Source organism: Pelodiscus sinensis, chromosome 5 (assembly GCF_049634645.1).
Source record: "Pelodiscus sinensis isolate JC-2024 chromosome 5, ASM4963464v1, whole genome shotgun sequence".
Classification (NCBI taxonomy): Eukaryota; Metazoa; Chordata; order Testudines; family Trionychidae; genus Pelodiscus; species Pelodiscus sinensis.
This window is the reverse complement of record NC_134715.1, coordinates 49,669,515-49,695,827: the sequence shown is the minus strand read 5'-3', so window position 1 is coordinate 49,695,827 and position 26,313 is coordinate 49,669,515. Positions and strand designations below refer to the sequence as shown.

The following is a 26,313-nucleotide window of genomic DNA, read 5'->3' as shown; positions in this document are numbered from 1 at the left end:
GTTAATACAGCAAGCCATGTAACTTAAGCACATGTCTTGTAAGAACTAAATTAGGGCACTGTCCAAAATAAATTGTGGTAGGAGTGAGTCACCCAAAAGAGGGGGATCCCTCTCAAGCTGGGAGAGCATGGTAACTTTCTCCAAGCACATGTAAGTGCTCCTCTGTTGTTGCAAAGATGGGGCAGAGTCCAGATAATGCCTTCTCTCCTCTCCCATATACTCCTCTGGTCTACTGTGTGGGACTTCATTCTACCTGGCCTTTGCATAAGATAGCTCTTGGTGGCTGGGTACATACACAAGCTTCACATTTTCTCCCTCCACCAAGGCTGCAGAGCCGAAGCCACAACTTCAGAATCCTAATTTTAGTGCACTAGCATGAATCCTACAAGCTCAAGTCTGTCTACCTGAGGTTGAGGCTCAGTCGTACTTGGTCAAAATACCATGTTCTTTGTGTATTTTAACAGTGCTTAGCAGAAGTGGTCTTTATATTTTACCAGAACTTAAATGTTAAATAACCTTCATCAGAGCCACCAGAGAGCTCAGGCTGGAGCCTGTAGGTGAGCAAGAAAGTAGAGCGTGCTTCAATTTCCACCTGACAGTGGATCTGTAGCCACTGTGGGAAGAGTTGTTGCTTGCGCATTGAGATCTTTTCTCATACTATTGCTAAGCATTACTGAAGGACGGACTTTGTTGTGTCTCCTTTCATCTGTCAAGATTTGGATGGCAATATGCAAAGATACCTAATGGAAAAAGATTAGTAAGTGTTAAAAGGGATGGAATTAAATACAATGGAGCTAGAACATAGAGATATAGGGAAAACAGATATTAAAAGAAAGTGGAGATTAAAAGTCAAGTTGTAGTACAACATGGCCTTCATGCTCATTGCTCACAAATACCCTGTTTACAAGCTGAAAGGACAAATGACCGCTTTCTGCACAATTGTCCATTCATAAAATTCTTTTTCCAGTTTTTACTCAGTTTTTTGGTTGAGTATTGTACCGTACTCTCTATTAGAAATGCAGTGTGTGTTAATCTGACTATTAAAATGTAATGGCTGTGTGTGTATATCTTGTCAAAACTGAATAGATTAAAAATTATCCTCACCACAGAAACCTGGAATGGAGATTGCTGTTTTCTATCAGTGGACAGAACACCACAGTAAGAAATTTTAGATATGCCCATTTCATCAGCCAGCCATTCTATTGTATTTCTTTACGTATTTCTTTACTTATTTGTCTTCTTAAAAACCAACCACACTTATTTCTCATACTATTACAGCGTATGTGAGGACAATAACACCTGGTATCTGTATTGAATTCTCAAGCAGAAAGCAGTGAACAAGAAAAATAAGCTCAGGGCTACTTTAAGAAGTCGATGAAGATTAGTGGAAGGAATAAAAAAAGAGAAGCAAAACAATATTGTAATTTAATTAAAAATCAGTTGATTTCTAACATACCCTCTACTATACAGTAATTATCTGACCCAAAACATCATAACCATATTATTTAAAGAGTAACTTAGCCTTAATTATGAATCATATTGTCCTCTTACTAATATGACTGAGCAATATCTTTATTAAAGCTACACAGAGAAACTAAGCCCAAGTCTGTCCCAGCCAGGTTTTGCTTAAATAGACTACATATATTATTGATGCTTCATTCCTTGCAAATCCAAAACTCTTATAGTAATTTGAAAAACCACACACTCCATGAGATTTGCTCTTTCCTGCTTTAATATATTACTGATGATATAGATAAATGTATGGTATGCTATTAAATAGATGATGTAAAACACAGGCAAGTTATCATTGTGATCAAGACCTAAAAACCTGTCACTTTCTAGTTTTTGTATGCTTGATTTTTTTATCATTAATCTCATATTCACATCATATATTGTATTTAATGTTATACAAAATTTGATGCACCAAATGTTACAGTAAAATACTCTTTCAAAATCATTGGAAAAAAATTGGATATCTCGGTCTCTCAGTACTCACACCTATCACCTGGTGTAGAATCTTTATATTTGCTTCCCCATGTAAAACTGAATCTGGCACTTTGATCTGCATGCTATTTCATTGTCCAATAACTCATGAGTTTTGATGCAGAGTATATGACAAGATTAATGATATAACTAACCTCTGTGTGCTACTCTCGTTACAATTACTTATATTAAAATCCACATGTGAACAACTAATATGGACTTTTGAATGAACAAAGCTACTGAATATGCTTTTGCTTAACAACTGAGCTGGAAGCAGTTTTGACACAGGAGAAGGATGCAGCCTTAATTAAATACAGATCACTAAGTCTAATGCTGAACACAGATTTAAGAAGACTTGTGCTCAGAAAAAAATACTATGTAAACTAGTTTTACCTGTGTTGAGTAACCAGTCTTTAAATACTATGGCTAACAACTGTCACCTTCCAGTTTTAATTTATTATTTATTCTAAGTAAAATAGAGCACAATATTTCCCTTGAAGCAATGTTGTTTGTTAGAGAATCTGTAACACACCAATATGTATACGATTGTCAGTTGTCTAATAGCTTTTATTTTCAGATTTCTTGCTTTTATTGTCTTATTTTTCCTGAAAACTATAATTGCAGTAAGAATGGGAGAGTACAAATTTGAGAGATTTTCATGCCCAAGATTTCCAAGTCTTATAAGTGAAGTAAGTCCAATCCTAGTGTTCAGACCTATTGATATTAAATGTAAAGATAACAAAAAGAGATGGTTTGGTTTTACAGTGTTTTATGATGTGTTTTACAACCCCCCAGAAGCCTCTCCTTCCAGGCATTCACAGTGCAATAAGAGCTAAGATGTCAGTTAATCACAATGATTGGCTACAGACCCTCTCCTTAACTACTTAATATCATAAATTCTAGGAGGGGGGGAAACAGTGTAAGTCAAAGAGACGAGCAGTAAGTGCTCTCACAGCACGTTCCTTTCTTTTTCTTTTCATGTCCATTATTCTTCATTGATCTCCAGAAGTTACTATATCTAGTAGTAAAAACAGTCCCTCTAAGCAGTCTATTGTATGCTCCCCTTTAACACATGTTTTCCTAAATCAACTTATTTAATGTTTGTATGTGCTGGTTCAATATTTTGAATTCAGTGGAAGTCTGTGGAGTTGGAACCAGAATTACTTCCAGCTGTGAGAACCTTAGCACAGATTCAGGTAAGGGATGCAATTGCTAAGAACCAGAAGTAGAGTTTTTGCCTTATATCGTGTGGATCCCAACTGTTTAAGCCCTTGTCAGGTGATTGTGTAGATTTCATAGATAACTTTTGAAAACACTTTTCTCTCATCCTGGTAGGAAGCATCAGTTGTGTATCTAATCAGAAAATGAAGAAATGGTGAGAGAATATTAGCCTCTTTGAGGCACTGAGAGATTGTGATTTTTTTACCCCAAGTGTCAGAAGAACCAGTGGCAGGGCTGTGGGAATTAAACCCAGATTTCTTAAACCAGTGTCCTATCCACTAACCTCCTTCTCTGCTGTTGGTCACAGAATTTTGTATGTTTTACACAAGAGACCCAGTTCCCTTGCATAAACATAATCTTCAGACAGCAATCAAGGGCAGAAGCTCTTCCTCCCTGACCCCGGTCAACCTCCCTGTGGCTGACTATTTAGGTTTATGTGATGAGGACAAAGGATGCAAATGTTCACTCTTTGTGCTCATAGATTAGGATAGGATCAGAATGATCCTGTGAATTATCCTGGAGTTGGCATTTTTACCTGGTTATTGGGATATACATGCTAAAATGTATAGTTTCATTTTGTCATAGACCTATGTGGCCATACGTTTGGGAAACGAACAAAGTTAGTTTTCCATAGAATGTATGGTCAGAGTCTTATGTCTAAGTCTTTGCAGACATAATGAAATCAAGCAACAGTCTACTGGAATCTGTCTTTCAATAAAATCACCAAAGTCTTTAAATTGACAAAAATGTGACCACAAAGTATTGAGTAATAAATAAAACCCATTAATCTTGAAAATTTAATTTTGTGGAGCCACTAGCCAAGGATCAGACTAATGTAATTACCTTCTGAAATGCTTTGTGCAAGAGGACTTTGGGAATATTGAAGTTGCAAGAAAATGTAAAAATATAATCTAGTAAAAGTCAACAATTAAAATGCTGTGGAAAGTGTATTGAGTGAACATAGCACATCTGTCAGTCAGTAAACAATTAAATTTAAACTATAAGGAAGAAAACGGAGTATTTATTATCAACAATCAAGTTAAACAATAAAGTTTAATAAATACAATAAAGTGGAAAAAAATAGACCAAAGTTAAACTAATGGGAGATTTTTTCACTTTGGTTAACTATATTCACATTTTTTATGTAGATGCAATTTAGGAAACCGGAAAAGCATGAATAGTGATAAGCTAAAATACGCTAACTTGTAGATCATTGGAACTGATGTTAATCTACTTTTACCCAAGTTTGATTATAAATTGTAATTTATTAAAGCAAACAATGTAAGGATAGGAGAAATATTTTCAGTTATTATAACAAAGTTATTGTTAATGTGTCAATCAAATTGTTTCATTCTGGCCAATCCTGATCCATTCAGGGATGTGCATATGCCTTAATGTAATATCATAACTCTCAAATTTCAGGAAAAAAATTATTTGGAAACAATTATCTTGATGCAATATGGCAGCAATTTCACTATTTTATCCAAACCTCTGACACATGGCTCCTGATTTACATTTTAGTAAGTGAAAGAAAATAATTAGCAGAGTCAAAGTTTCTCTTTGGCAGTCAGAGCTATGTATCCTATTACCTGTACCCAGATGACTTTTAGAGTGTTTTGAATGTCATATACCAGAATGAACATAAAGCCTGAATGGTAACACTTAATATAATATAGCAAGCTCTTTCTGAGACTGTATAATCATATTGCAGAGGAGCTACATGGCAGTTGTTCTACTGACTGACCACATTACATTTGGTTATACAGAATATACCTTCTAAAGTTATAATAAGTTTTGATTAACACAGCTTGAGTCATCTAGAAGTGAGAGTATCCCTGACTGGAATGATGTGGTGTATTCTATAATGCTCCATACAAATATATACTCTATTTATGAGCTGCATGGGAGGCCACAAATACAGCATCAAATTAGTGTTGTGGATGTAAGTTATTGTAAGCTTCTCTAGCAGTTATTTGAAGCAGGTGCACTTGTCTTGTGAATTGAGGTAACAATGACCAACAAGGATGAAGAAACTTCCATATGAAGTAAGTTAAATGACATCATATACATTGGAACTTCATGTAAATATAAATATATTACTGCAGAAGTGCTGATGATTTCAAATATTCATGATAAATGGAAGCCAAATGTGTATATGAATTGATTTTGTTATTAAGTTTGATTTCTAACCTGTAATATGATATCTTTATTTGTATATAAATTACTACATAAAATGTATACAACAGGTAATAGTGTACTCATTCAGTAACTGTGGAATTCCCCCGAAATCACAATTTTTATATTCATTACTAGTGCAATTTGTTTGCCTTGCTTTTGAAACAAAGTGAAAATCTTATTTCCTGGTTTGCTTTTTATCATTGTGAATAACAGAGGGTAGTGTGACATTTTGGAAGAGTGGGTTAGAATATTCTGCAGTTTCTTGCTTTGTTGAACTATTGCATAAAAACTAATTTAAATTTCTTGCTGTGGAGGCAACAAAAGTATTCCCTTGCAAGTATTTATTTTTGGTGAGACTAAATTGTATTTCTGAAGTGCTAGATTAGGTCATAGCTTGTTGTCTGATGACATGATACAAAGTAAATATATGTAAGAAGCATAACACTACCTGTTAGAAATTCGCACTTTTGAATGCCATTTTCTCAAACAAACCAGAAGGAATGCATAGGAAATACTGGATGAAAAATAGGTACAGAAAGTTTAGACACATCAGTCTATACAATTGTACTTGTTTCAAAATAGGAAAATTTTCTCGTGTCAAGGTATTTTTTCACTTCAACGAAAGAACAAATGTTTTATGTCTGCATCAAAATACAAGTGTTCAAGCATTTATCTACATTTCAATGTATATATGGCAAGAGACTGGACTGTAGGTTGTCAGTACTAGTGATTAGCGCCAGTTCTAGCGGTTAGAGCCGGAGTCTGAGATCAGGAATCCAGGCCACCAAGAGTCAGAACTGAAGTCAGAACTTAGGAGCTAGAGCAGAGGGCCAAAAATGGGTTACTTGTTGTGAGTTAGCTGGACGTAAGTCAAGAAGTACCATAGCCATGTGAGAATGCTTTGAGAAGCTGCTGAAATTAAACTCTTGCTGGGCTTTAGAGCTGGTCTTCAGAATTCCTACCAATTGAGTAGTGAAGCTAGCCAGACAGCTTGCTATAGACCACCAATGCTTGTTAGGTTGCCCGGAGATTGTCTATTGGTAGATCCTGGTTGCAGACACACTTTAAATAACTGACTTATATTGTATATAGATTTGGAACGTCAAGTTCACTCACCTAATATATAGCATTTCAGGGCTGGATATCAGGTAAGTAAAAATCTTAGCAAATTTACTGCTATACCATTTTGGCAAAATTTTGTGTATACAGGCAGTCCCCGAGTTACTTATGTCGGATTGGTACTTATGAACGGGGCTTTTCTCACCCGGAGTACGCGAGCGGTGGGCTCGCCCAGATGCGCCGTGGTCCCACCGCCCGTGTCCTCCGGGGCAAGAAAAGTGTCTCCCCGTCTCCCTGGTCTGCTGGGGTGCCCCCCTCCCAGCAGACCAGGAAGACGTGGAGCAAAGCTGCGGAGGATGCGGGCGGCGGGACCGCGGCGTGTCTGGGTGGTCCCACTGCCCCTGTCTCCCTGGTCTGCTGGGGGGGGGGGCGCACTAGCTGCGCGCCCTTCCCCCCCCCCACACAGACCAGGCTTTGCTTGTGGACGCCTGTAGTAGAGCAGCTGGAGCGCTGCCGAGTTGCTCTGCCCCGGGTTTCCTGGAATCAGTTTCAGCAGTGGCTGAATCAGGACGCCTGGGGCAGAGCAGCTGGGGTGCTGCTGGGTTGGTCCCCTCAGCGCTGAGGTGCCGCACTGCGGGGACCTACCCGGCAGCGCCCCAGCTGCTCTGTTCCAAGCATCCAGATTCAGCTGCTGTTGAAACTGATCAGCGGCTGATTCCAGGAAGCCCGGGGCAGCGGCTGAATCTGGACGCCAGTTCCGACTTACGTACGAATTTAACTTGAGAACAAACCTACAGTCCCTATCTTGTACGTAACCCGGGGACTGCCTGTATAGTGTGTGTGTGTGTGTGTGTGTGTGTATCCCCATGAAGAGCCTCAATGTACAGGTGAAAGGAACCTGTTCACCAGCTTGTAAGAAGGCATTCATTGTGATCTCCTTGGCTCATTAGTTGTACCTAATAATGTGAAGGAGCAGGTCAATGAACATTCAGGTCTAAAATTGTGATTGGGGGGCATTGTGGGGCTTCAGAGGAAGAAGGTTCTTAAACATCCCTGCTACTGCCTATCCCTTTAAAGTGGAAAAAAATAAATGTACATGGCAAGTAGAATCAAAGTAGAATTGCTATGTTATAAGGTACTATTTTTTTAACATATTCTAGCTCCTAGGTAAGGGTCACTATAATTTTCAGTCTTGATTTAAACACAATAACAACCTGGTCCAATTTCTGTTAGTCAATGAGAATGTTTTTATTGACTTGAATTGGCATCCAATTAGGTTTTATATTTGTATAACAACTTACTGTATCTCTCTCACTCACTCACACACAGAGTCTTGTATTATAACAACTAGCTCAATCAGGTGAAAGACTTTCTAAAGCAGAGTGGATAAACATAGATTTAATATTTTTTTTTAATTTTAATCATCAATAAAATACTACATTTCTCATCTAAAAATAAGCTTCAACATCCTACGTCTCCCTGGGTAAAAAGGGAGAAGTGTAAGCAGTGTAAGACGATGATGCAGGGCCTAGTTGCAAGCATGGAACATCATAAGGGAAACTGTTTATTGGGAGAAGATGTGTATATATGGCTGAGTGGATCAACTGGTTAGTAGCTTTGCAATTCATCATTCTTTAAGACTATCTATGCCTTCTACTATAAGTTGGATTTGACAAGTCAATTCCTAAGGTGTTCACTGTTAGATGTTGCTAGAAAAAAGAGTTTAGCTTAGCTAATCCTTATGGCTTGTTTAATTAGCTATCTAGGTTTAGAATCTATCACTCAAGTATGCAGTACAGACAGCTGCAGTAAGAGAAATCCAAAGTTGCTGGTTGTCAGTCACACTTATTTTATAATTCATTATACGTGCCCCTTACTTTAGAACATCCTGGCCACAGACCAGAATGCTGGTGCCGTAAGTTTATTCCCTATTTTACTTCAGCATAATTCAGTTTTTCCATTCTATACTTTTTTCCTTGAAAAAAAACAGACGTGTCAGTGAGTTCAATGGGGTTTACTTGAACATTAAGTGCACTCTAAGCACAGTCTTAGCTTTTTTGGTAACTTGATTTGAATCAAGGATTTAAATCAATCCACCCTGTTTTGAAGGCGGTGAAAATAACATCGTGGCAACAAGCCACCTAGCTACGTGTGTGAAAATGAGATGAAGGAATTTATGGATAAGCACAGATGAAATTGCTGCTACTTAGTGTATGTGCATCCTGCCTCAGGTGGCATGTGACCAAGATTTATCATGAATTTGGCCTGCTGATGAAATTACTTGCAAAGTAAAGATGGAATGTGTTGGAGGTTTAATTTCAGGCCAGAATGACTGGTAAAAGTATGATGATTGTCTTGTACTTTGGTTATCATAATGCATCATATTGCAGTGTGGCCATTTATGCTGGCAACCTGGCTCTCCATATAGTAGCTGCAGATAAATGTGATTTCTTTTTTTTTCCCCCCATCTGTGTCCCATGAATCTTTCAGATGAAGAATCCCACATTTTTCATTATTTCATATTCTCTTCAGCTCTGGCAAATACCTGTACTAGATAGGACTGAATAAACTCCTTTTTATGTCTGTAAGTGGTACTTTGTCATTAGTCAGCTGAATAAAGTTTTTTTTTCTCTGTTCTATCCCTAATAAAATCTACAAAGTTGTTTTTCCTATGGCCTGAAATTGAGACCTGGATGATGAGTTTGGTAGTACCTTGGATGTGTTTTTAGTTCATCTGCAGATTACATTTATGAATGAATTTCAAAGCAGAACACTTCTGGACAAATGATGTTGGTGCAAAGGCTGAATCTATAAGCCTATGATAAATAGGTCTAATTTGTACAGTTATGAACTGCATGATACGTTATGTAATTTCTATTTGACACCTGAAGTAATATTTCTAACTCTTCTAGTTGGTGAAATCAGTTAATGGATCATCTTCAAAACAATCAATTTAAGAGTGGGTGATGGGTATTAGCGAGATACAAAAGGAAGAAGGGGATTTAGTGCTGAAGTTCTTTGGGAGAAATAGCTGTTAAACAATATTACCTATTTTTCATGCATGTTTGGGTCACTGAAAAAATGTTAACTAGTTAGAACTGATATTCAGCAAGAGATATTTTTCTTGTAGTTAATGACCAGGCTTTTATCATGGCAAAAAAATCAGACCATTTCAATATGTTTTTAAAAAGTCTTTAATATTGAGGGCTTATCTCTGTACTCTAGAAGATACTGAGAAACAGAAGCTGACAGAAAAAGAGACTGGCACTTAAAAGGCTCCATCTCCATAGATTTAAGTACTTAGAAGCAGAATTCTGTGGGGTTCCAGCTATTTCAATGCTCTGTAACCAAGTTCAGTGCCTGTCAAACTGATTTCATGGTGGTGCTGACCTTAAAAGTAAAAATGCTTGCTTTTTTAAAAAAAAACAGTATCATATAGTGTTATAGTCCAATAAGTGGAATTAAACCTGGAAACCTGGAGAGTTTCTAGCTGGTATAATTGTAGAAAACACATATTACAGTACTTTGACATCCCAGGAGAGAGAGCAAGAAATGGAAAAAGGCAACTGAGTGGGAACAAGAGCAGGGAAAAAGTCCCACTTCCCAAATACTGTCTCAAGAGGACTGATGAGGGCTTTTGTAGACGTCTAAATAGGAAAACAATCTGATTAGTACCCAGACACTAATACCATACAGAGAGGTTTTTCTGAATATCATAGGGAAACAGTGTGGCATATTAGTATAAGTTTGGGAACAGACATAATATTTTCTATTTATTTAAGGCGTTATAAACACACACACAGGCTACATTTAGACTTGTGGGAAGACTGATGCTGCAGGGGTCAATCTTCTGGCATTCAATTTAGTGTGTTTTGCAAAGACCCACTAAATCGAATGCTCAGGGCGCACCCTTTGATGCCCGTACTCCTTGCTGTTACAAGGCGTAAGGGATGTCGACGGGAGCATTTCTCCTGTCAATGTCCCGTTGTGGAGACGGCACCAACCGTGGCTTAAGATATGTTGACTCCAGCTACATTATTTATGTATCTGAGGTTGCATACATTAAACTGACCTTTTAGTGTATTATAGACCTGGTCAAAGTTTAAATACATGGTTGCTGGTAAATATTTTTGATTATTGTCCTGCAAATAAAAATTGATTTAAAACAATATGAGCAATCTCTACTAGCAATCACAGCATCATTAACTGGGAATTGGGCAATGGACAGATTACTTTTCAGCAACTCAGTCTGCAAATATTTATTTTATGGGTTCTTTAGCATATATTTTATATTTTGGGAAATTATTAAATAAGTGTTAGGGATAATAGTAACAATATTTTTCAATAGTTTGTTTTTGTAGAACACACATTGTCGTGTTGGAATTGCTTTATTTTGCCATCAAAGTAGGTAATAGCTATCTTTGGATACTACTGCAAACAGTGATAGCAGCTCCTAAAAATTAATGAACTACAATACAATGAAAGGAATACAATCTACTAAAACAGCAATAGCATTACTCTTACAGCTATATTCATCTGCAAAGATTTCAAAGGTGGTAGATAAACCTATCAAATTGTCTTAAATTAGTTTAGCTGTGTATTTTTAGCTGTATCAGACAATAACCTTTATTAAAGGAGAAAAATTATGAAATGTTTTTAATGGATCACTATCATCATGTTACAAAAAAGTGAATCTATACCTATCCACTGAGATTTTTTTTAATTTCAGGATGATACAGTTAAAATACATTTCAACAGCTTTAAACTTCCATTATACTTTTGAGAATTGTTGTATGGTGTGTGTCAAACTGAAATGAGGCCAGTGAGGCCTAGCTGTTGGAGCAAAGTTAGACAGGCCTAGTGTTTGGAGCAAGGTAGTCAGAGGCAAGTTCCTAGCATGAAGGGGAAGAGCTGGAGCTGGAGTTGGAGACTGAGCAGTGCTGGAACAGACTAGGCAGGATAGGCTGAAACAAGACAAGATGAGAGCTGGGGCTAGAGTAGAAACAATTACAAGCACATGCGAGGTTGCAGTTATCACCAGAGATCAAGAATAGTGATTGCTTACTTCCCAGGCCAATCAGGAAGCAGTGCTGTGATACAGCTGTGTTCCTAGGCTTTCAGAAGACTGAGCAGGTGCAGCTGCATGTCCTTCATAAGGGACATTGTCAGGATTAAGGGCATCTCCCTGGGGTGCCTGAACTCTGCTTTTTTCAGGATGAGCTTAGTGGATTGCTCCTTCCATTTAGGGTGACTGAACATTTTCTATCTGTTCCCATTATCAGGACCATATCATTCCTTCTTCTCCAAGTAGTGACAGTTTTCCCAAACTGGGGAAGGATGTCTTCCTCTTTTCCCTGGACCATGCTGGCAAAGGGTGGATAGACCCAGATAGAGTCCCAGGAGAAACATGTTATTGATACAGGCAGACAAAGCCTGACTGTCACTGGTGACCTAACTTGACTGTAACCTGGGGAAACTGAAGGTTTCAAATGGACACTCAAACCTTGTCCATCATAATCTGGCTTCTTGGTCTTACCTTCAGCTTGTGGAACTATTTAGTCCCTTTTAGATATTCTATGAACTTGTCTCTGTGTGGCAGGTGGATGACCAAGGGACTCAGGCATCACGGCTTTTTAGTTGGAAGCAAGGGTGGAAGCCATGAATGGCATAGAACAGGCTCCACTGAGTAGAGGCATGTATCATGATGATATACACAAATATGGCTATGGGATCAGTGAGTGTGGGGTAACAGGGCCCTAGTCATTCCTGCTATCTTGCAACAGGCTCCCATGAGACTGGGGATGGGGTGCAATGGGGGGGGAGGGATGGAAAAAACCCACAGATAGTGATTCCATAAATTTGTAATGATCTACTGCACCTATCCTTAAAAAAAAAAGTCATTAATAGCCAGTTATTTTTCTTTTCCTATTTCAGGTTAGTACGTTTGTTAAGCCAGACATGCACAGAGAGAGTTTGAATGAGATTTTAATGCATTCACCTTTTGGAGACTCAGATTCCTGTCCCTGCTCCAATGAATATTTAAATAGTTATACAAAGTAGAAAAGCTTCAGCTGGAGAAACTGAGAACTCTCCGACTCAGAATATCTCATGGGTAGGGCTGACCAGGGAAGGGCTTGGTTTCAAATCCCTGCTCTTAATAATTTTTTGGAAAGAAAGACTAGACCTAGTTCCTGGACAGGTTCACTGCCTTGCATCTCAAGTGAAGACAGGTGCTTCCCTTCAGTTCGGACTCTGGGGCCCAACTCCCTGTGAAGGACAGGGCTTAGGCCATACTTTTCTCATGAACATTTCCTACTAGGTAATTTTAGGCAGTTCCCTGCTCTGCTTGCAGGCTTCCATTCTTGTGTACTTCATTCTCCTTGTGCATTCAATAAGGAGCCTGGGTGTGTCTAAAATGGGTCACTGCATTCCACTGAGGAGCAGGGCAGCAAAAGTTAAGCACTGAACTCTGAATTGCTTTTATGGATCTAGCCTTTAATCTTTTTTTGTCTACCTATCTATAAAATGGAATAACTATTTCCCATGTCACTAGGAAAGATAAACTCATTAAAGACTGAATGTTTCTCAGATACTGCAGTTTAATAAAAACCTATATTGTAAAAGTTGCCCAGTTTGGAATGTCTTTATCCATACTATAAAAAAACCTACTAACCAACAAACATATATTTGCAAAGATAGGAAAATATGTGCATACAAATGTAGAATAAACTGGATTCATTTTTTCTAATTTATATTTAACTATGTTTCTCCAGGAACTTTGCAGCTATATGAAAATAAATCACAGCATCTTTTTGTGTAGAGAAATCTCATCTACCCATTTGTATTGCATGTTTATTTGTTTTTGAATATTAAAAAACCTTGAATAGAGCAAAATGCAATTTAGAAATGACTAAATAAATCCATTTGTTCAGACTTTATTAATTTAATTTATGTGGAGAAATACACCCAAATTAAAATTATCAACATGTTGGTATTGTATGCAACCTACAATGTTGTTTTGCATAACAGGGGCACATTGGGGAGGGGGGAAGTCCATACTTTATAAATGTAATTGGCAGCTTCTGCTTATTTAAATGGATGATAATTTTCATTCATAAGGTACTTAAAGTGAATTTAGCATTTGTGAAAGGTTGAAAGGTGAAAGATTAGGTAAAAGGTTGACTGTGAAAGGTTTCACTCTTCTGGATTGACAGCTCTGGGAAATTGACGTCCTTTATTCACAGACCCACATATAGTGCAGACAATGCCAATATGAGTTCTTTTACATAGCTTCCCAATATTCATCATTCTGGTAAGATCATTTGTAGCTATGCATTTTTGTTCCCATTTCCCAATCAGCCTGGGCATTGTTGCTGAAATTGCATGAATACTAAATATAGTATTGTCAATGGCAGTAGTGGCTGTTTAAAGACATCTGCCTTCCAGAAACTGGATTATAAGGTCACCAGGTCACTGCAGTGCCATTGACTGATAAGTACTTTAGTTCACTATCAGCATAAGCCAACTTCACTTGCTAGCCCTCAGGAAGCTATTTAGTTGACTATATCACTCCATCTGATTTCCTAAAAGACTGTCCCTCATGAAAAGGGGATTATTCTGTTTCTCTGCTCCTTTGAAATGCATTTTAAAAACAAAAAAACCCAACCACACGCCTTGTTCTAGAAAAATATTTAATTCTCAGTGGTTGCCCCACTCCCTTATCTTTGATTCTAATAAAGTATGGTGCTGGAAAATGGGCACATTCCCTCCTCGAGTTTCTTAAGTAAACTAATTAAAATCAAGCTTGAAGCATAATTTATAAAGTGTATGACTCTTCCTTATGAATATTTCTTTTTTCACTCTTACCTTTTTGCAAGAACAAAACTTTAATAAATATAACAGAACTTGTTTATGATAATCTTGTGTATCTAGTGTAAACTGTTAAACATATTTAGTGATTTCTTTTTAGACTTATAAAGTTATGGTATGGCACCATGGAAATATTAATGGCAAATCAACTGCACTTCTGCCATTAGGAAAAGTAAGATATTATACAGTGTGAAGACATTTTTCAAATAGCAAAGGGTGAAAACCTGGCACCATCGAATGCCAAAATTTCCTATTGAATCCACTGAAGTCAAAATCTCACTCAAAACGATTAAGGGAAATGTTCAGTGAATCAATGAGATGAAAAAGTGTAGAAGGCATGAGGACTTCATTTGTTTCAGTTTATAATGGTGAGTTAACAAGAATATAAAAGATTGAGTCCCTTCAGAGTAAGTGCTGTACATATGAGCAGCATCATTAATGTGACACAGATAATAGGTTAGATTAAATTAAATGTCAAAGGGGGAAAAATATGTTGACAGAATAATGCTTTGCATCTACCTGAGTAGGCAGTTAGAGAAAGAAATTACTAATATGAAAAGCAGAGCATGTGGAATTGAAGCAAAAGATAGCAATTGATGCTTATTGTTGTAGAGAGAGTCACTGAGAAACTAGATATAATCCAACCAGGACTTGTGAGAGAATGGCTATGTAGACACATGAATGCACAGCCTGAAACCTGGCAACACTGAATATTTAATGGTGGGAGCCCTCTGCTCCCTAAAACCTTTCTACTTGATTCACAATTTGCCTTATGGCTGACATCCATGTGAGGGTACAGATGAGGGGTAACTTAAATCTTCAAAGGTTTGATTTCCATTTGCCTCACTGATAAGAGTTCAGCTGTCACATCCAGGTCTTCGGTTCAGATTTACGTCCAGCTGTTGGCCACTTGAAGACTATTGCCCTCACTTGACAGCAGACATAAGATGTGACAATATTTAACGTTTATTCTCCTCTCCTCCTCATTCTTCCAAAGGGGAGATGCATTTTCTCCTCCTTATTCCCGTCTGCTACGCATCCAGGAAGCAGTATGGAAGGAGATAAAAGCTATCAGCTGCCATACCAATCTTGTATGATTGGAAAAATATGTTCAGTGGGTTAGATCCAGAGCAAGCCTAGAAACTCACTCTGATATATGCTGGGTAGCTTTTAACAGGCTGTTGTGTGCCTACAGCTGCTTAAAGACACACAGATGGTGGGGAGAGTAGAACTCACTGGAGCCAATTAGCTCAGTCACTATTAACCACTGAGTTCTTACAGTAAGTGCTTGTTCCACGTTGTAGAGGCCATACCAGTCCCATGTTTACTCTGGGCAGAGGAAGAAGGATGGAGAATGGAGAGGCTTACTGACGCTAGAGAAATGTCTTCTCTCTAGGAAAGACTCTAGGTGACTGTTTATTCTTCTGAAGGTAAGAACTCACTTCCAAGACTAAAATGGGCATGACCTAAAACTGTCTAATTCACTTAATCAGAATTTTTTCATTGAAACATTCTAAGAGGTAATTTATAGTGAATCTTAAATTCCATCCTGGAACTTTTCAGAAATGAAAAGCATAAGTGGATCTTATAACTAACATGTCTGGTACATTCATATCTAGTACACAAGAACATGGCAGAGTATAATCAGCAATATTTTATACTTTTTGTAAAGAAAATGTTTGATAGTAAAGCCATTTTAAATAGTTACTTCAAATGGAAGTTTTGCCTCTGGCAAAGATCTCAGGATTTGGCCTGCTAATTGACATGTTAAGACACCTTTAAATAATGAATCTGTATGATCTTCATGTATACATTAGTCTCATCCAACTAGTAAGATCTTAAGATTAGAGCTAGATCAAAGTTCTAGTTTGCCTTGCCCACTCAGAATTAGAATAATTGTATCTGAATGTTAGCAAGTATCACCTTTTTGAAGCAAATCATGATGCAGAGATGTGGAATATCTCCTTTCAGTAAAAAATAGAAGCTCAAGGTTAAGGGTATATCTATCTGCAATACAATACTTTTAAGGGACTTGGTACCAGATAGTTAACAGTAGAAGATAATGAAAATTCAGTATTTGCCAATCTTTTCTTATTTGGATATCACTTTTTTCAACTGTCAGGTAAAACTGCTACTATAACCACAGTGGGAATATTTTTTGGCATTTTTAATTGAAATATGATGTAATTTGGGTGCCTAACTCCCTTGGTTCCCTTGGAAAGTTGTGGTCTAATAAAAGGAAGCAAGGAAGAAGAACTAAGAAATAAAGAGAAAACTAGCAGAAGGCAAGATTTGTAATTGAAAGTACCATGGAAATAACACATTTCAGTTAAGGAATTGTACGTAGTTATTAGGGCAAAGAGCAATAGCTGGGTATAGGATAAATCACTTAACAGCAAGCACTTAGGGAATGGAACATGTTACCGAAGGAGTTCCTTGAGAAGCCATCACTGAAATGATTAAAGAAGAGATTGGGCAAGATGGTACTTAGTGATGTAGCATCAATTCTGCTAATGTCAGAGGTTTAACAGAATGGCCCATGTGGCTTTTTTCACCTATCTATGATTCTCCGAACTGGGTTTGATTAGAAATCCCTAAAATGTTATTCAGGTAATGTACCTTAACAGAACATTGACTTTTCTAGAGGCAAGCATCAATATTTATTGAATGGAGAAGTAAACATTGACTGAGGTAAAGCCAAAGTCAATTTTTACGTTCAACTATAAACGTTGATGTTCACCAAAACATGAACAAAACTTGAAGTCAAAATACAGTTTCAGTGGGTAGCCATGTTTAGTCTGTTTCAGCAAAAACGAGGAGTCATGTGACATTTAAAGATTAACACATTCATTCGGGCATAAGCTTTCATGGGTTAGAGCCCAACTTGGACAAACAATTTTGACACTGCAAGTAGATAACATTGCCATGATTTTCTTATTCTTACTATAGGAAACCATTCAACTGATGAGGTAGCATTAAATATGTTCAAAACTACTTGTAAATGTTTAAATGTTGAGTAATGAATACATTGTTAGAAAATGCTAACATTTTTTTAAAAAACTTGCTGCAATATGAGATCAAGGAGACGAGGCAGTGGCTTCTGAACCAATTAAGATTGAATGTACATGGATAATAATAAACATTGACTTGTGTGTACAGGCAGTCCCCGGGTTACGTACGATATAGGGACTGTAGGTTTGTTCTTAAGTTGATCTTAAGTTGAATCTGTATGTAAGTCGGAATTGGCATCCAGCTGAATCTGGACACCAGTTCTGACTTACATACAGATTCAACTTAAGAACCCCAGGCGTCCCCAAGTCAGCTGCTGCTGAAACTGATCAGCAGCTGATTCCAGGAAGCCCGGGGCAGAGCAACTCTGCCTCGGGCTTCCTGTAGTCAGCCGCTGGTCAGTTTCAGCAGCGGCTAACTTGGGGACACCTGGGGCAGAGCAGCTCGGGTGCTGCTGGGTTGGTCCAGTAGCGCGGCCACTCCTCGGTGCTACTGGACCAACCCAGCAGCACCCCAGCTGCTCTGCCCCAGGCGTCCTGATTCAGCCACTGCTGAAACTGACCAGCAGCGGCTGAATCAGGACTCCTGGGGCAGAGCAGCTGGGGTGCTGCCGGGTTGGTCCAGTAGCGCCAAGGAGTGGTGCTGCGGGACCAACCGGCAGCGCCCCACCTGCTCTACCACCGGCCCTGGGCTTTGCTCCACATCTCCCTGGTCTCCTGAGGGGGGCACTAGCTGCGTCCCCCCAGCAGACCAGAGAGACGCTGAGCAAAGCGGCGCAGGACCCTGGGGTGGAACCTGGGGCGTTTCCAGCTGATCTGGAAGCACCCCGGGTCCGGCCCCGGGTCCTGCGCCGCTTTGCTCCCGTCTCCCTGGTCTGCTGGCTCCTGCAGCAGACCAGGGAGACGGGGAGCAGCTTTTCTCGCCCCGGAGGAGTCGGGCGGCGGGACCAGGCGTCCCGCCACTCCAGTCGTCCGGGGCAAGAAAATCCCCGTTAGTATCTGCGGATCCGATGCAAGTCAGATCCGCGTAACTCGGGGACTGCCTGTACTTTTTAAAAAGCAGGGTTAAGTTTGGTTCACTCTTTACGGGGTCATATTGTTTCAGAATATTTAGTGTTTACAAAAACATAGGTAAATCTTGAAAGTTTGTCCACTTTTATGATAAATAATTATTTGTTTGAATATTCATGAACATTCAGCCCTATTGTTTTTTAAACTATTAGTCATTCAAGCCCCAGTTCAGCACAACACATAAGCATATGCCTGGGTAAGTCACACTGAAATACTGAGCTAGGGTTTTGTCAGCTGATGGTCAGGGCAGTGTGTGTGGGTATGTCTCCTAAGTCTTCAACTGCTAAGACACGAAGTCTCGTCGCAGCGGGCAGCCCAGAAGGCTGAAAGGAGCCCTGAGTGTTTAACGTCCGTGACTTTACTGCTAGGACCGAGGTCCCGTCGCAGAGGGTAGCCAAACAGGCTAACAGATGCCCCAGTGTGTAGGAAGAGCTTATTACACCTTAGATTTTAACTGCTAGAAAACAAAGTTCCTTCGAAGTGGGAAGGCTGGGAAAGGCTGGAAAGGTGCCCCAACGGATCTTGTCACCTGGGAGTGACACAGATCCAAACGCCCAAGCTCTCCCTATGTCCAGCTGAAGTTCTTTTAAATTGTGCTTGGTTCTATTACAGCAACTGAAGGAGTCAGGTTAAAACTTAAACAGTTACAGGTTTATTAAAAGACTTATAAAAGCATATGGTTACAATGGCTATTGCTCTATTTCATAATTATTAGCAAAATATAGATCTTAAAATGGTTACAGGAAAAAGGTAAAGATAGAAAATAGAAATAATGGTACCAAATGACAGCTTAATTTTTAAAGAGCTCTAACACTATGTATATATACTTAAACAAAGGACCACATCCAGGAACAGTTTTTACCCCCTTCTGTGCCTCTCGACTCCAGCGTGTCAGGCCAGGGCCGGTCTCTCAATTCCTCGGAAAGACGAATATGAGGTGGGCGTCCCCTCTGGAACCTCGGGAGGTCAAACACCAAACCCGACCAAGAGCACCTGCTCATTGTATATAAAATCCCTAAAGTGATGAGGGGGATAACACTAAAGGACTTTTGGGGCAACACTTTCAAAAATTTGCCAAGGTTCAAATCTACATATGAACACTTAACTCAAAATATAAATAGGTAATATGAAAACATGGGACTTTCATATGGAATGTCTGGGTAACATATGTGAAAAATGGGTTCACGCTGGAGAATGAATTTGTGCAAATAGTCTGGGCTATGGACATAGTCACCTTACAGATTTGCAGTACTTAATTTTAGAAGTGTGTGGGAGGGGGATCGCCAAGACTTGTATAAGATTTAGTCCCAGGACTGGCAGGGACAAGTCAGAAAGCATAGATGGAGATCACCCCCACTGGCTCTTCTAGCCATTGCTACAAAAAAGTGCACTGTTAAAAGGGGAAGAGGAGTCCCCAAATAAAAATCTCAGATGTTCAGATTCAGTGGATAACATTCAGTCCAGTCATTTCTGGCACATAGCAATTCACTAAGTGACGTAATTGAATAATATGCCTGTTATTAATAGGTTGCTGAATAATTGACTTTGTGGTTCACTGGCTAGTCTAAATTTTTGATCAGAAAATGTTCCGTCTAACCGAAAAAGCATTTTATTATTGGAGAATACAAATGAATACAAAAGTAGAACAAATTGTTTTGTTTTGATTTTATTCACTTTCAAACTTTTGAAATGCTTAATTTGATGGCAAAAAGATGAACAATAATTTTAATTGAACAATCAAAATGTTTCATTTCCAAAACGATGAATGAAAATGTTTCATTTTTTCCAAAGCTGTTGGCCATTTTTTGATTAAAACAATTAAGTGAAATTGACATGTGGAAATGTTTTTTTTCCTTTTGCCCAGAAACATTGTTGAAAAATCCCACCTTAGTAATAAGTTTGGTAATTAAATACTAAGGTTTTTTTTACCCTTATCACAATCTCAGATCAAGTTAGGTTGAAAGTTAGAAGACAAATACTGTAAAATCTCGAGTATAATGCGTACTTCTTTCCCGTTTTTTTAGCATCAGACGGGGTGCGCATTATCTCCAGGAGTTATTTTTTTAAAGTTTTAAACTCACTCTCAGCAGGCACGTGCTTGAGGGGTTGGGGGAGAAGAGCAGGCAAGGACCTGGGTGGGAAGGGGGCCCCCTCTGGCAAGCACAAGCTTGGTGCGCAGGCAGCTGGGTGGGGGGGGCAGGTTTCCTTCCCGTTCCTTCCTTCCCATTCTCCTGTACAATGGGTGCGCATTATACATAGGAGTTGGGCTTTTTCATGATTTTAAGAGTCTAAACTCAGGGTGCTCACTATACATATGTGTGCATTATACTCGAGATTTTACCGTAGAAGCCCATTTTAAAGTTTCTTGGCAGCACAAATTTTAACTTTCAGTTTACCTGTGTGTGCTTATAAATCTTCAAAAATAGACATCTTTCTCTGTGTGCATCCATACACATCTGTGAAGATTGGGCCTTCTGTGACTGCTCTCCTGGTTTAAGATTCACCATAACCTGGAAAAAACCTCAGCCATTATGTATGACTCTGTTTGCTAATATCAGTTCCCTTTAATACTAACATACATAAGTGCCTCTCTTATGGCTGCCACATAGTAACTCTTGTGATTCACAGTCTGATTTTTAGCTTCATTAATGTCTGTCGGAAAACACGTTTAATCAAAAATATGACTCTAAAATGTGGCACAATTCTATTTCTAGAGTGCTTCTTTTAACTGTCAAAGGGCCTCATTTTGACACCCATACATTAAGTTGTAGATTATTCAAGGAGCAATCCTATTGAAATCCCACTCACAACTTGTGTGGGAATATATTATTCAACTCCAGTCAGGTTAGCTGAATCTGGCCTCAGATGAGTGAATCATGAAGCAAACTAGTGTCAGGGGGATAAGAGGAGAGTTCCATTTGCAATAATTCAGCTGAGAAGGAATCTTCTAGTACATTGGTCTCCAGCCTTCTTAAGCACAATATTGCTTTTTTGAATTTAAGTGCCATCCAGGATCTACCTCAAACACACACACCTTTACCCCACCTCTTCTCTGAGGTCCTTCCTCCTTCCCCAACCCTTCTCCAAGGCCCTGCCCTGCTCACTCTGTGGAGATGGGATACAAGGGTAGAGGGTGGGAGACATCCTGACATCTGTGCTCCCCCTCCTCTATCTTTCCCATCTTAAACAGCAAGTAGAATGCTCCTGAAGGGCAGTGGGGGGCAGTTGAACTGCTGGAACTTGGTAGCCTTCCTGTCAAATCAGTCAGGCTCACCTGTAAGAGGCTACAGGATCTACTCGTAGATCCTGATCTACTGGTTGGGGACCACTGCTCTCATACTTCTGCTAATCAGTATGGTACTTAGTTGAGTCTGACTCAGGGTCTCAGGTCCTTTTAAAAAAAAAAAAAAGTCTGATTAAGAAAAAAATATTTTGTTGGTAATTTGTGTGATGTATTCTATGGACGTTCAGCTCGATTGAATCTTCTACTTAAATGCTTTCTTACTGCCTTTGAAACTTGAGGTTTAAATGTATAAATGTATATGTACATAATCAAAATGGGATTGCATTCTTTATTTCTGGTTCTGGAAGGAGATTGGCTCTGTATTGTCACTTCAGATCATGTTTTTAGCTGCTTAGAGAGAATTTCTGATATTTGGGGACCTTTTAAAAAGAAAGGCAATCTATGGATATATTTAATCATCTTGTCTGATCTTTTATGCCATAGAATTTCACCCTGTTACGCTGATATAAAGCCTAATGACTTGTTTGACTATAACATATTGTCCAATAAGCCATCCAGTCTTAATCTGAAGGCATCAAGAGATGGAAAATCCACCACACCCCTGACTGGTTTGTTCCAACTATTAACCATAACTGTTAAAATAAATAAATGTGCCTTTTTCTAATGTTTGTCTGGTTTTATCTTCAAGCCATTAGTGTTTGTTGTTCTCAGTTGGATTTTCAATGTACCTTGGAATCATAGAACCATAGAGCTGGAAGAGATCTTAGAAGGCCATCAAGTCCAGCCCCCTGCCCAAGGCAGGACCAATCGCAATTAAATCATCTCAGCCAGGGCTTTGTCAAGTTGAGACTTAAACACCTCTAGGGATGGAGACTCCACTGCTTCCCTAGGTAACCCATTCCAGTGCTTCACCACCCTCCTAGTGAAATAGTTTTTCCTAATATCCAACCTGGACCTCTCCCACCGCAACTTGAGACCATTGCCCTTATTCTGCCATCTGTCACTACTGTGAACAGCCCTTCTCCAGCCTCTTTGAAACCTCCCCTCAGGAAGGTGAAGGCTGCTATCAAGTCCCCCCTCATTCTTCTCTTCTGCAGACTAAATAGACCCAAGTCCCTCAGCCTCTCCTCATAGGTCATATGCTCCAGCCCCCTAATCATTTTGGTTTACCTCCACTGGACTCTCTCCAATGCATCCACATCCTTATTGTAATTGGGGGCCCAGAACTAGACACAATACTCCAGATGTGGCCTTACCAGAGCCGAGTAAAGGGGAATAATCACATCTCTGGATCGACTGGCAATGCTCTTCTTCATGCAACCTAATATACCATTAGCTTTCTTGGCTACAAGGGCACACAGATTCATGTTCTCATCCCCTGTAATCCCCAGGTCCTCTTCTACAGAACTGCTACTTAGCCATTCGGTCACCAGCTTGTAACAATGCTTGGGATTCTTCTGTCCCAAGGTCAGGACTCTACACTTGTCCTTGTTGAACCTCATCTGATTTCTTGTGGCTCAATCCTCCAATTTGTCTAACTCACTCTGAACTCTATCCCTGCCCTCCAGCATATCTACCTCTCCCCCTAGCTTACTGTCATCCATAAACTTTCTGAGGGTGCAATTCATCCCCTCATCCAGGTCATTAATAAAGATGTTGAACAAAACCGGTCCCAGAACCAAATTTTGGGGCACTCCGCTAGAAACTGATCTCCGTTCTGACATCGAGCCATTGATCACTACCCTCTGGGCCTAACCTTCCAGCCAGCTTTCTATCCATCTTACCATCCACTTATCCGCTCCACATTCCCTTAACTTGCTGGCAAGAATATTGTGGGAGACCGTATCAAAAGCCTTGCTAATGTCAAGGTATATCACATCCATTGACTTCCCCATATCCACAGAGCCAGTTACCTCATTATAGAAGCTTGTTGTTTTCTTTTTCTGAAGGCACTTATGCACTGTGATCAGGTGAATTGTTTTTCATAACAAACAGTTTGAGCTAATCTTTTCTCATACTGTAAGGCATTTTCTGCAGCCCTCAATTTTTGTGGCTCTCTTCTGTAACCTTTCAAACTTTTCAATTTAAAAAAAATGTAGACACCAACAGGATGTAGTATTCTAATATATTGAAAAGCAGAATCCCTTCAGAATTCTTACTCATACTTCTATATACTAATAGGAGAAAATTATCATCTTTTAGCATACAGTGCACTGGGAGTTTGCTGAATTGCTCTTTCGTTATTTTTCTGTGATGGGTACCTCCACAAAAAACCTGAGCAGGCTAATGTGGGCTAGAATGGGACAATTAACTTATGTGCTGTACCTGGAGGGGAAACAGATTGATAGGGCCTAATGTCTGATGAAGCACAGCTGTAGGAAGAGATGGGCTAGGATTATAAAATAGGAAGTGAGAGTAGGAAGGAGGTTGATAGTCACTACCAAGAGAGAAATGGAGTTGGTCAGACAACCAGGAGACTGAGAATTAGAGGAAGGTCTGGAATCCTGCCTTGGACAGGGGAATCCAGCAAGAGGCTGAAAAAGGTGTAGTCATCTCAGGGAATGGAGAACTCTTTGGGATAGAAGTAGTCCAGGAAAATAGCAACAGTGTTTGAGGCTGAGCAGACTTGGATTACTGATTATTGGGTCTCTGAGTTGTAACATGGACTAGTGGGTGGTCCTTGGTTTCCCTACTAATCTCAGGGAAATGATACAGGATGTGATGACTTTGAGCAAAAGAATGAGACAGCACTTGGACAACATGTCTGGTGGGACTTCATTACCCCAGAATTGAAGGCGAACTACATGGTGGCTTGGATGCAGGTAGGGAAAGAGGATACAGTGCAAGTAAAGGACAGAAAGGGGACCTAGATGGGGTGAGAGCTCATGCACAGACCTAGCCAGTATGAGGTGCACTTGCACTGAGTGGAACCCCTTTAGAGGCTTTTCAGTCTTTGCTTTCTAGTGTACTGTCCTCTCTTTGGTAGGTATGTCCCCCATTCTTTGTGCCTAATTTTATTACTTTGCATTTGTGTGCTTCTAAACAAACTTTCAAATCCTCTGAGTTTACCAAGTGATGCTTTTATCCGCAAATAATATTTCTGAATTTAGGATCTGATTTTTAAAGCTTCCTTGTGATCCTATATGTAAGAATAGAGCTATTTGATCTCAGGCATCTTTGCAAGTATGCTTGGGTATGGGATTTCCTACCAATTTAAATGAATCCAGAACTCATGTTCTATCACAGGGATGGTGGCAAATCTGATACTTTTGGGGAGTAAAAAAATTAACAACTATTTCATATAGCATACAGATATTTTGTTTCATTTAAATGAGGATGTGGTAAATACTGTGGTTTGATATTGAACACATCATTTTGTCCTTGATCAGATTTTTTCCTTAGGTATCACATGTGAATATAGAAAATCAGTAGTAGGAGCAGTCTGAAAAATATTGTAAAATGTATGATATCAGTGTCATTAGATCGGTTTTAAAATATCATTCCTTTTGACTTGAGTGGTAATTCAAATTTTGTGGCCCCGTAGGTGGTTTTCAGTAGCAGGAGAAGTTGATGATAGAGCCAGGTATTTTCTTTTAACAAAGATCATACATACCATCGTGTTTCCCTGAACACAGTAGGAATCAAACATCAGGAGACAGTTTATTTGTTTGCTGTACCATACATACCTTTCTATCTAGTACTCTGCCAAAAAGCATTCTCTCCTTATGACATTACTGTTACTATCAATTTGATCTTCTGGCTGCTTCTGCCATACCTTTCTCTCGCATGCTAACCTAAATGTGCTCACAAAGCAATACCTAGTGGAAAATTTCCACCCACATAACTCTAATTGACAAGGCAAATCATCTGTACTCTTGTTTTGGGCAGATATATAACCTGGTCTTCGGACTGAAGACTGAAGTTATTTCATAAGAACCCCAAATGATTCTTAGAGGTAACTTCATCGCATTTACACCCATCAGTTTCAATGATGTTTTGACCAGCTCACTACAAGGAATAATTGATAGCCAGCCACATGAAAAGCAAGTTTATTGATAACTATCAATAAACTTGCTTTTCATGTGGCTAATAAAATCTTCTTGGGGCTCATCTAGACTACAGGGAATGGTTGAAAGAATTCTGTGGGAATTTGCATATCTTCTGATGGCACTTTCGAAAGCAGAGCTTCCGAAAGTGAAAGTAATTAAAATGTAGCTTTTTTGGTGAATTGCTCCCTTGGTTGAAAAGCCGCTCTTCCTCAAAAAAGTAGGTTTATGCAGCTTTTCAACAATGGAGGGGATTTGCTGAAAAAGCTGTGTCTTAATTACTTTCACTTTCGAAAGCTCTCAAAAGTGCCATCAGAAGAAGATATGCAATCATTCCCCGTAGTCTAGATGAGCCCCTACATACATGGCTACTCCTTTTAATGCTGTTCATTTATTGTGTGCATGAAGATTGACCAAATGTCACGTGATTGGCTCAATTGTACGCTAAAAGACCAGTTTCTATCCTTGTGGCTGTCCCAGCCAGGATGATACTGAGCTTGCACATTTGTGGTTGAGGATGAATATGAGTGAGTGATGCACTACACCTGTATATCTAGAGAAAAGAGATTACAATGTGTCTCTTTGTTTGAATTCATACTGGAATCAAATCTGAAGTTAAGATTTGTCATGAGTT

At 39.2% G+C, this 26,313-nt stretch overlaps 1 long non-coding RNA gene across 3 annotated transcripts in view; it reads left to right on the top strand.

Annotated features, from left to right (window-relative positions):
* The window catches only part of LOC102455721 (uncharacterized), a 110,992-nt gene that overhangs the window by 81,687 nt on the left and 2,992 nt on the right, over nt 1-26,313 (top strand). The window lies entirely within an intron of this gene.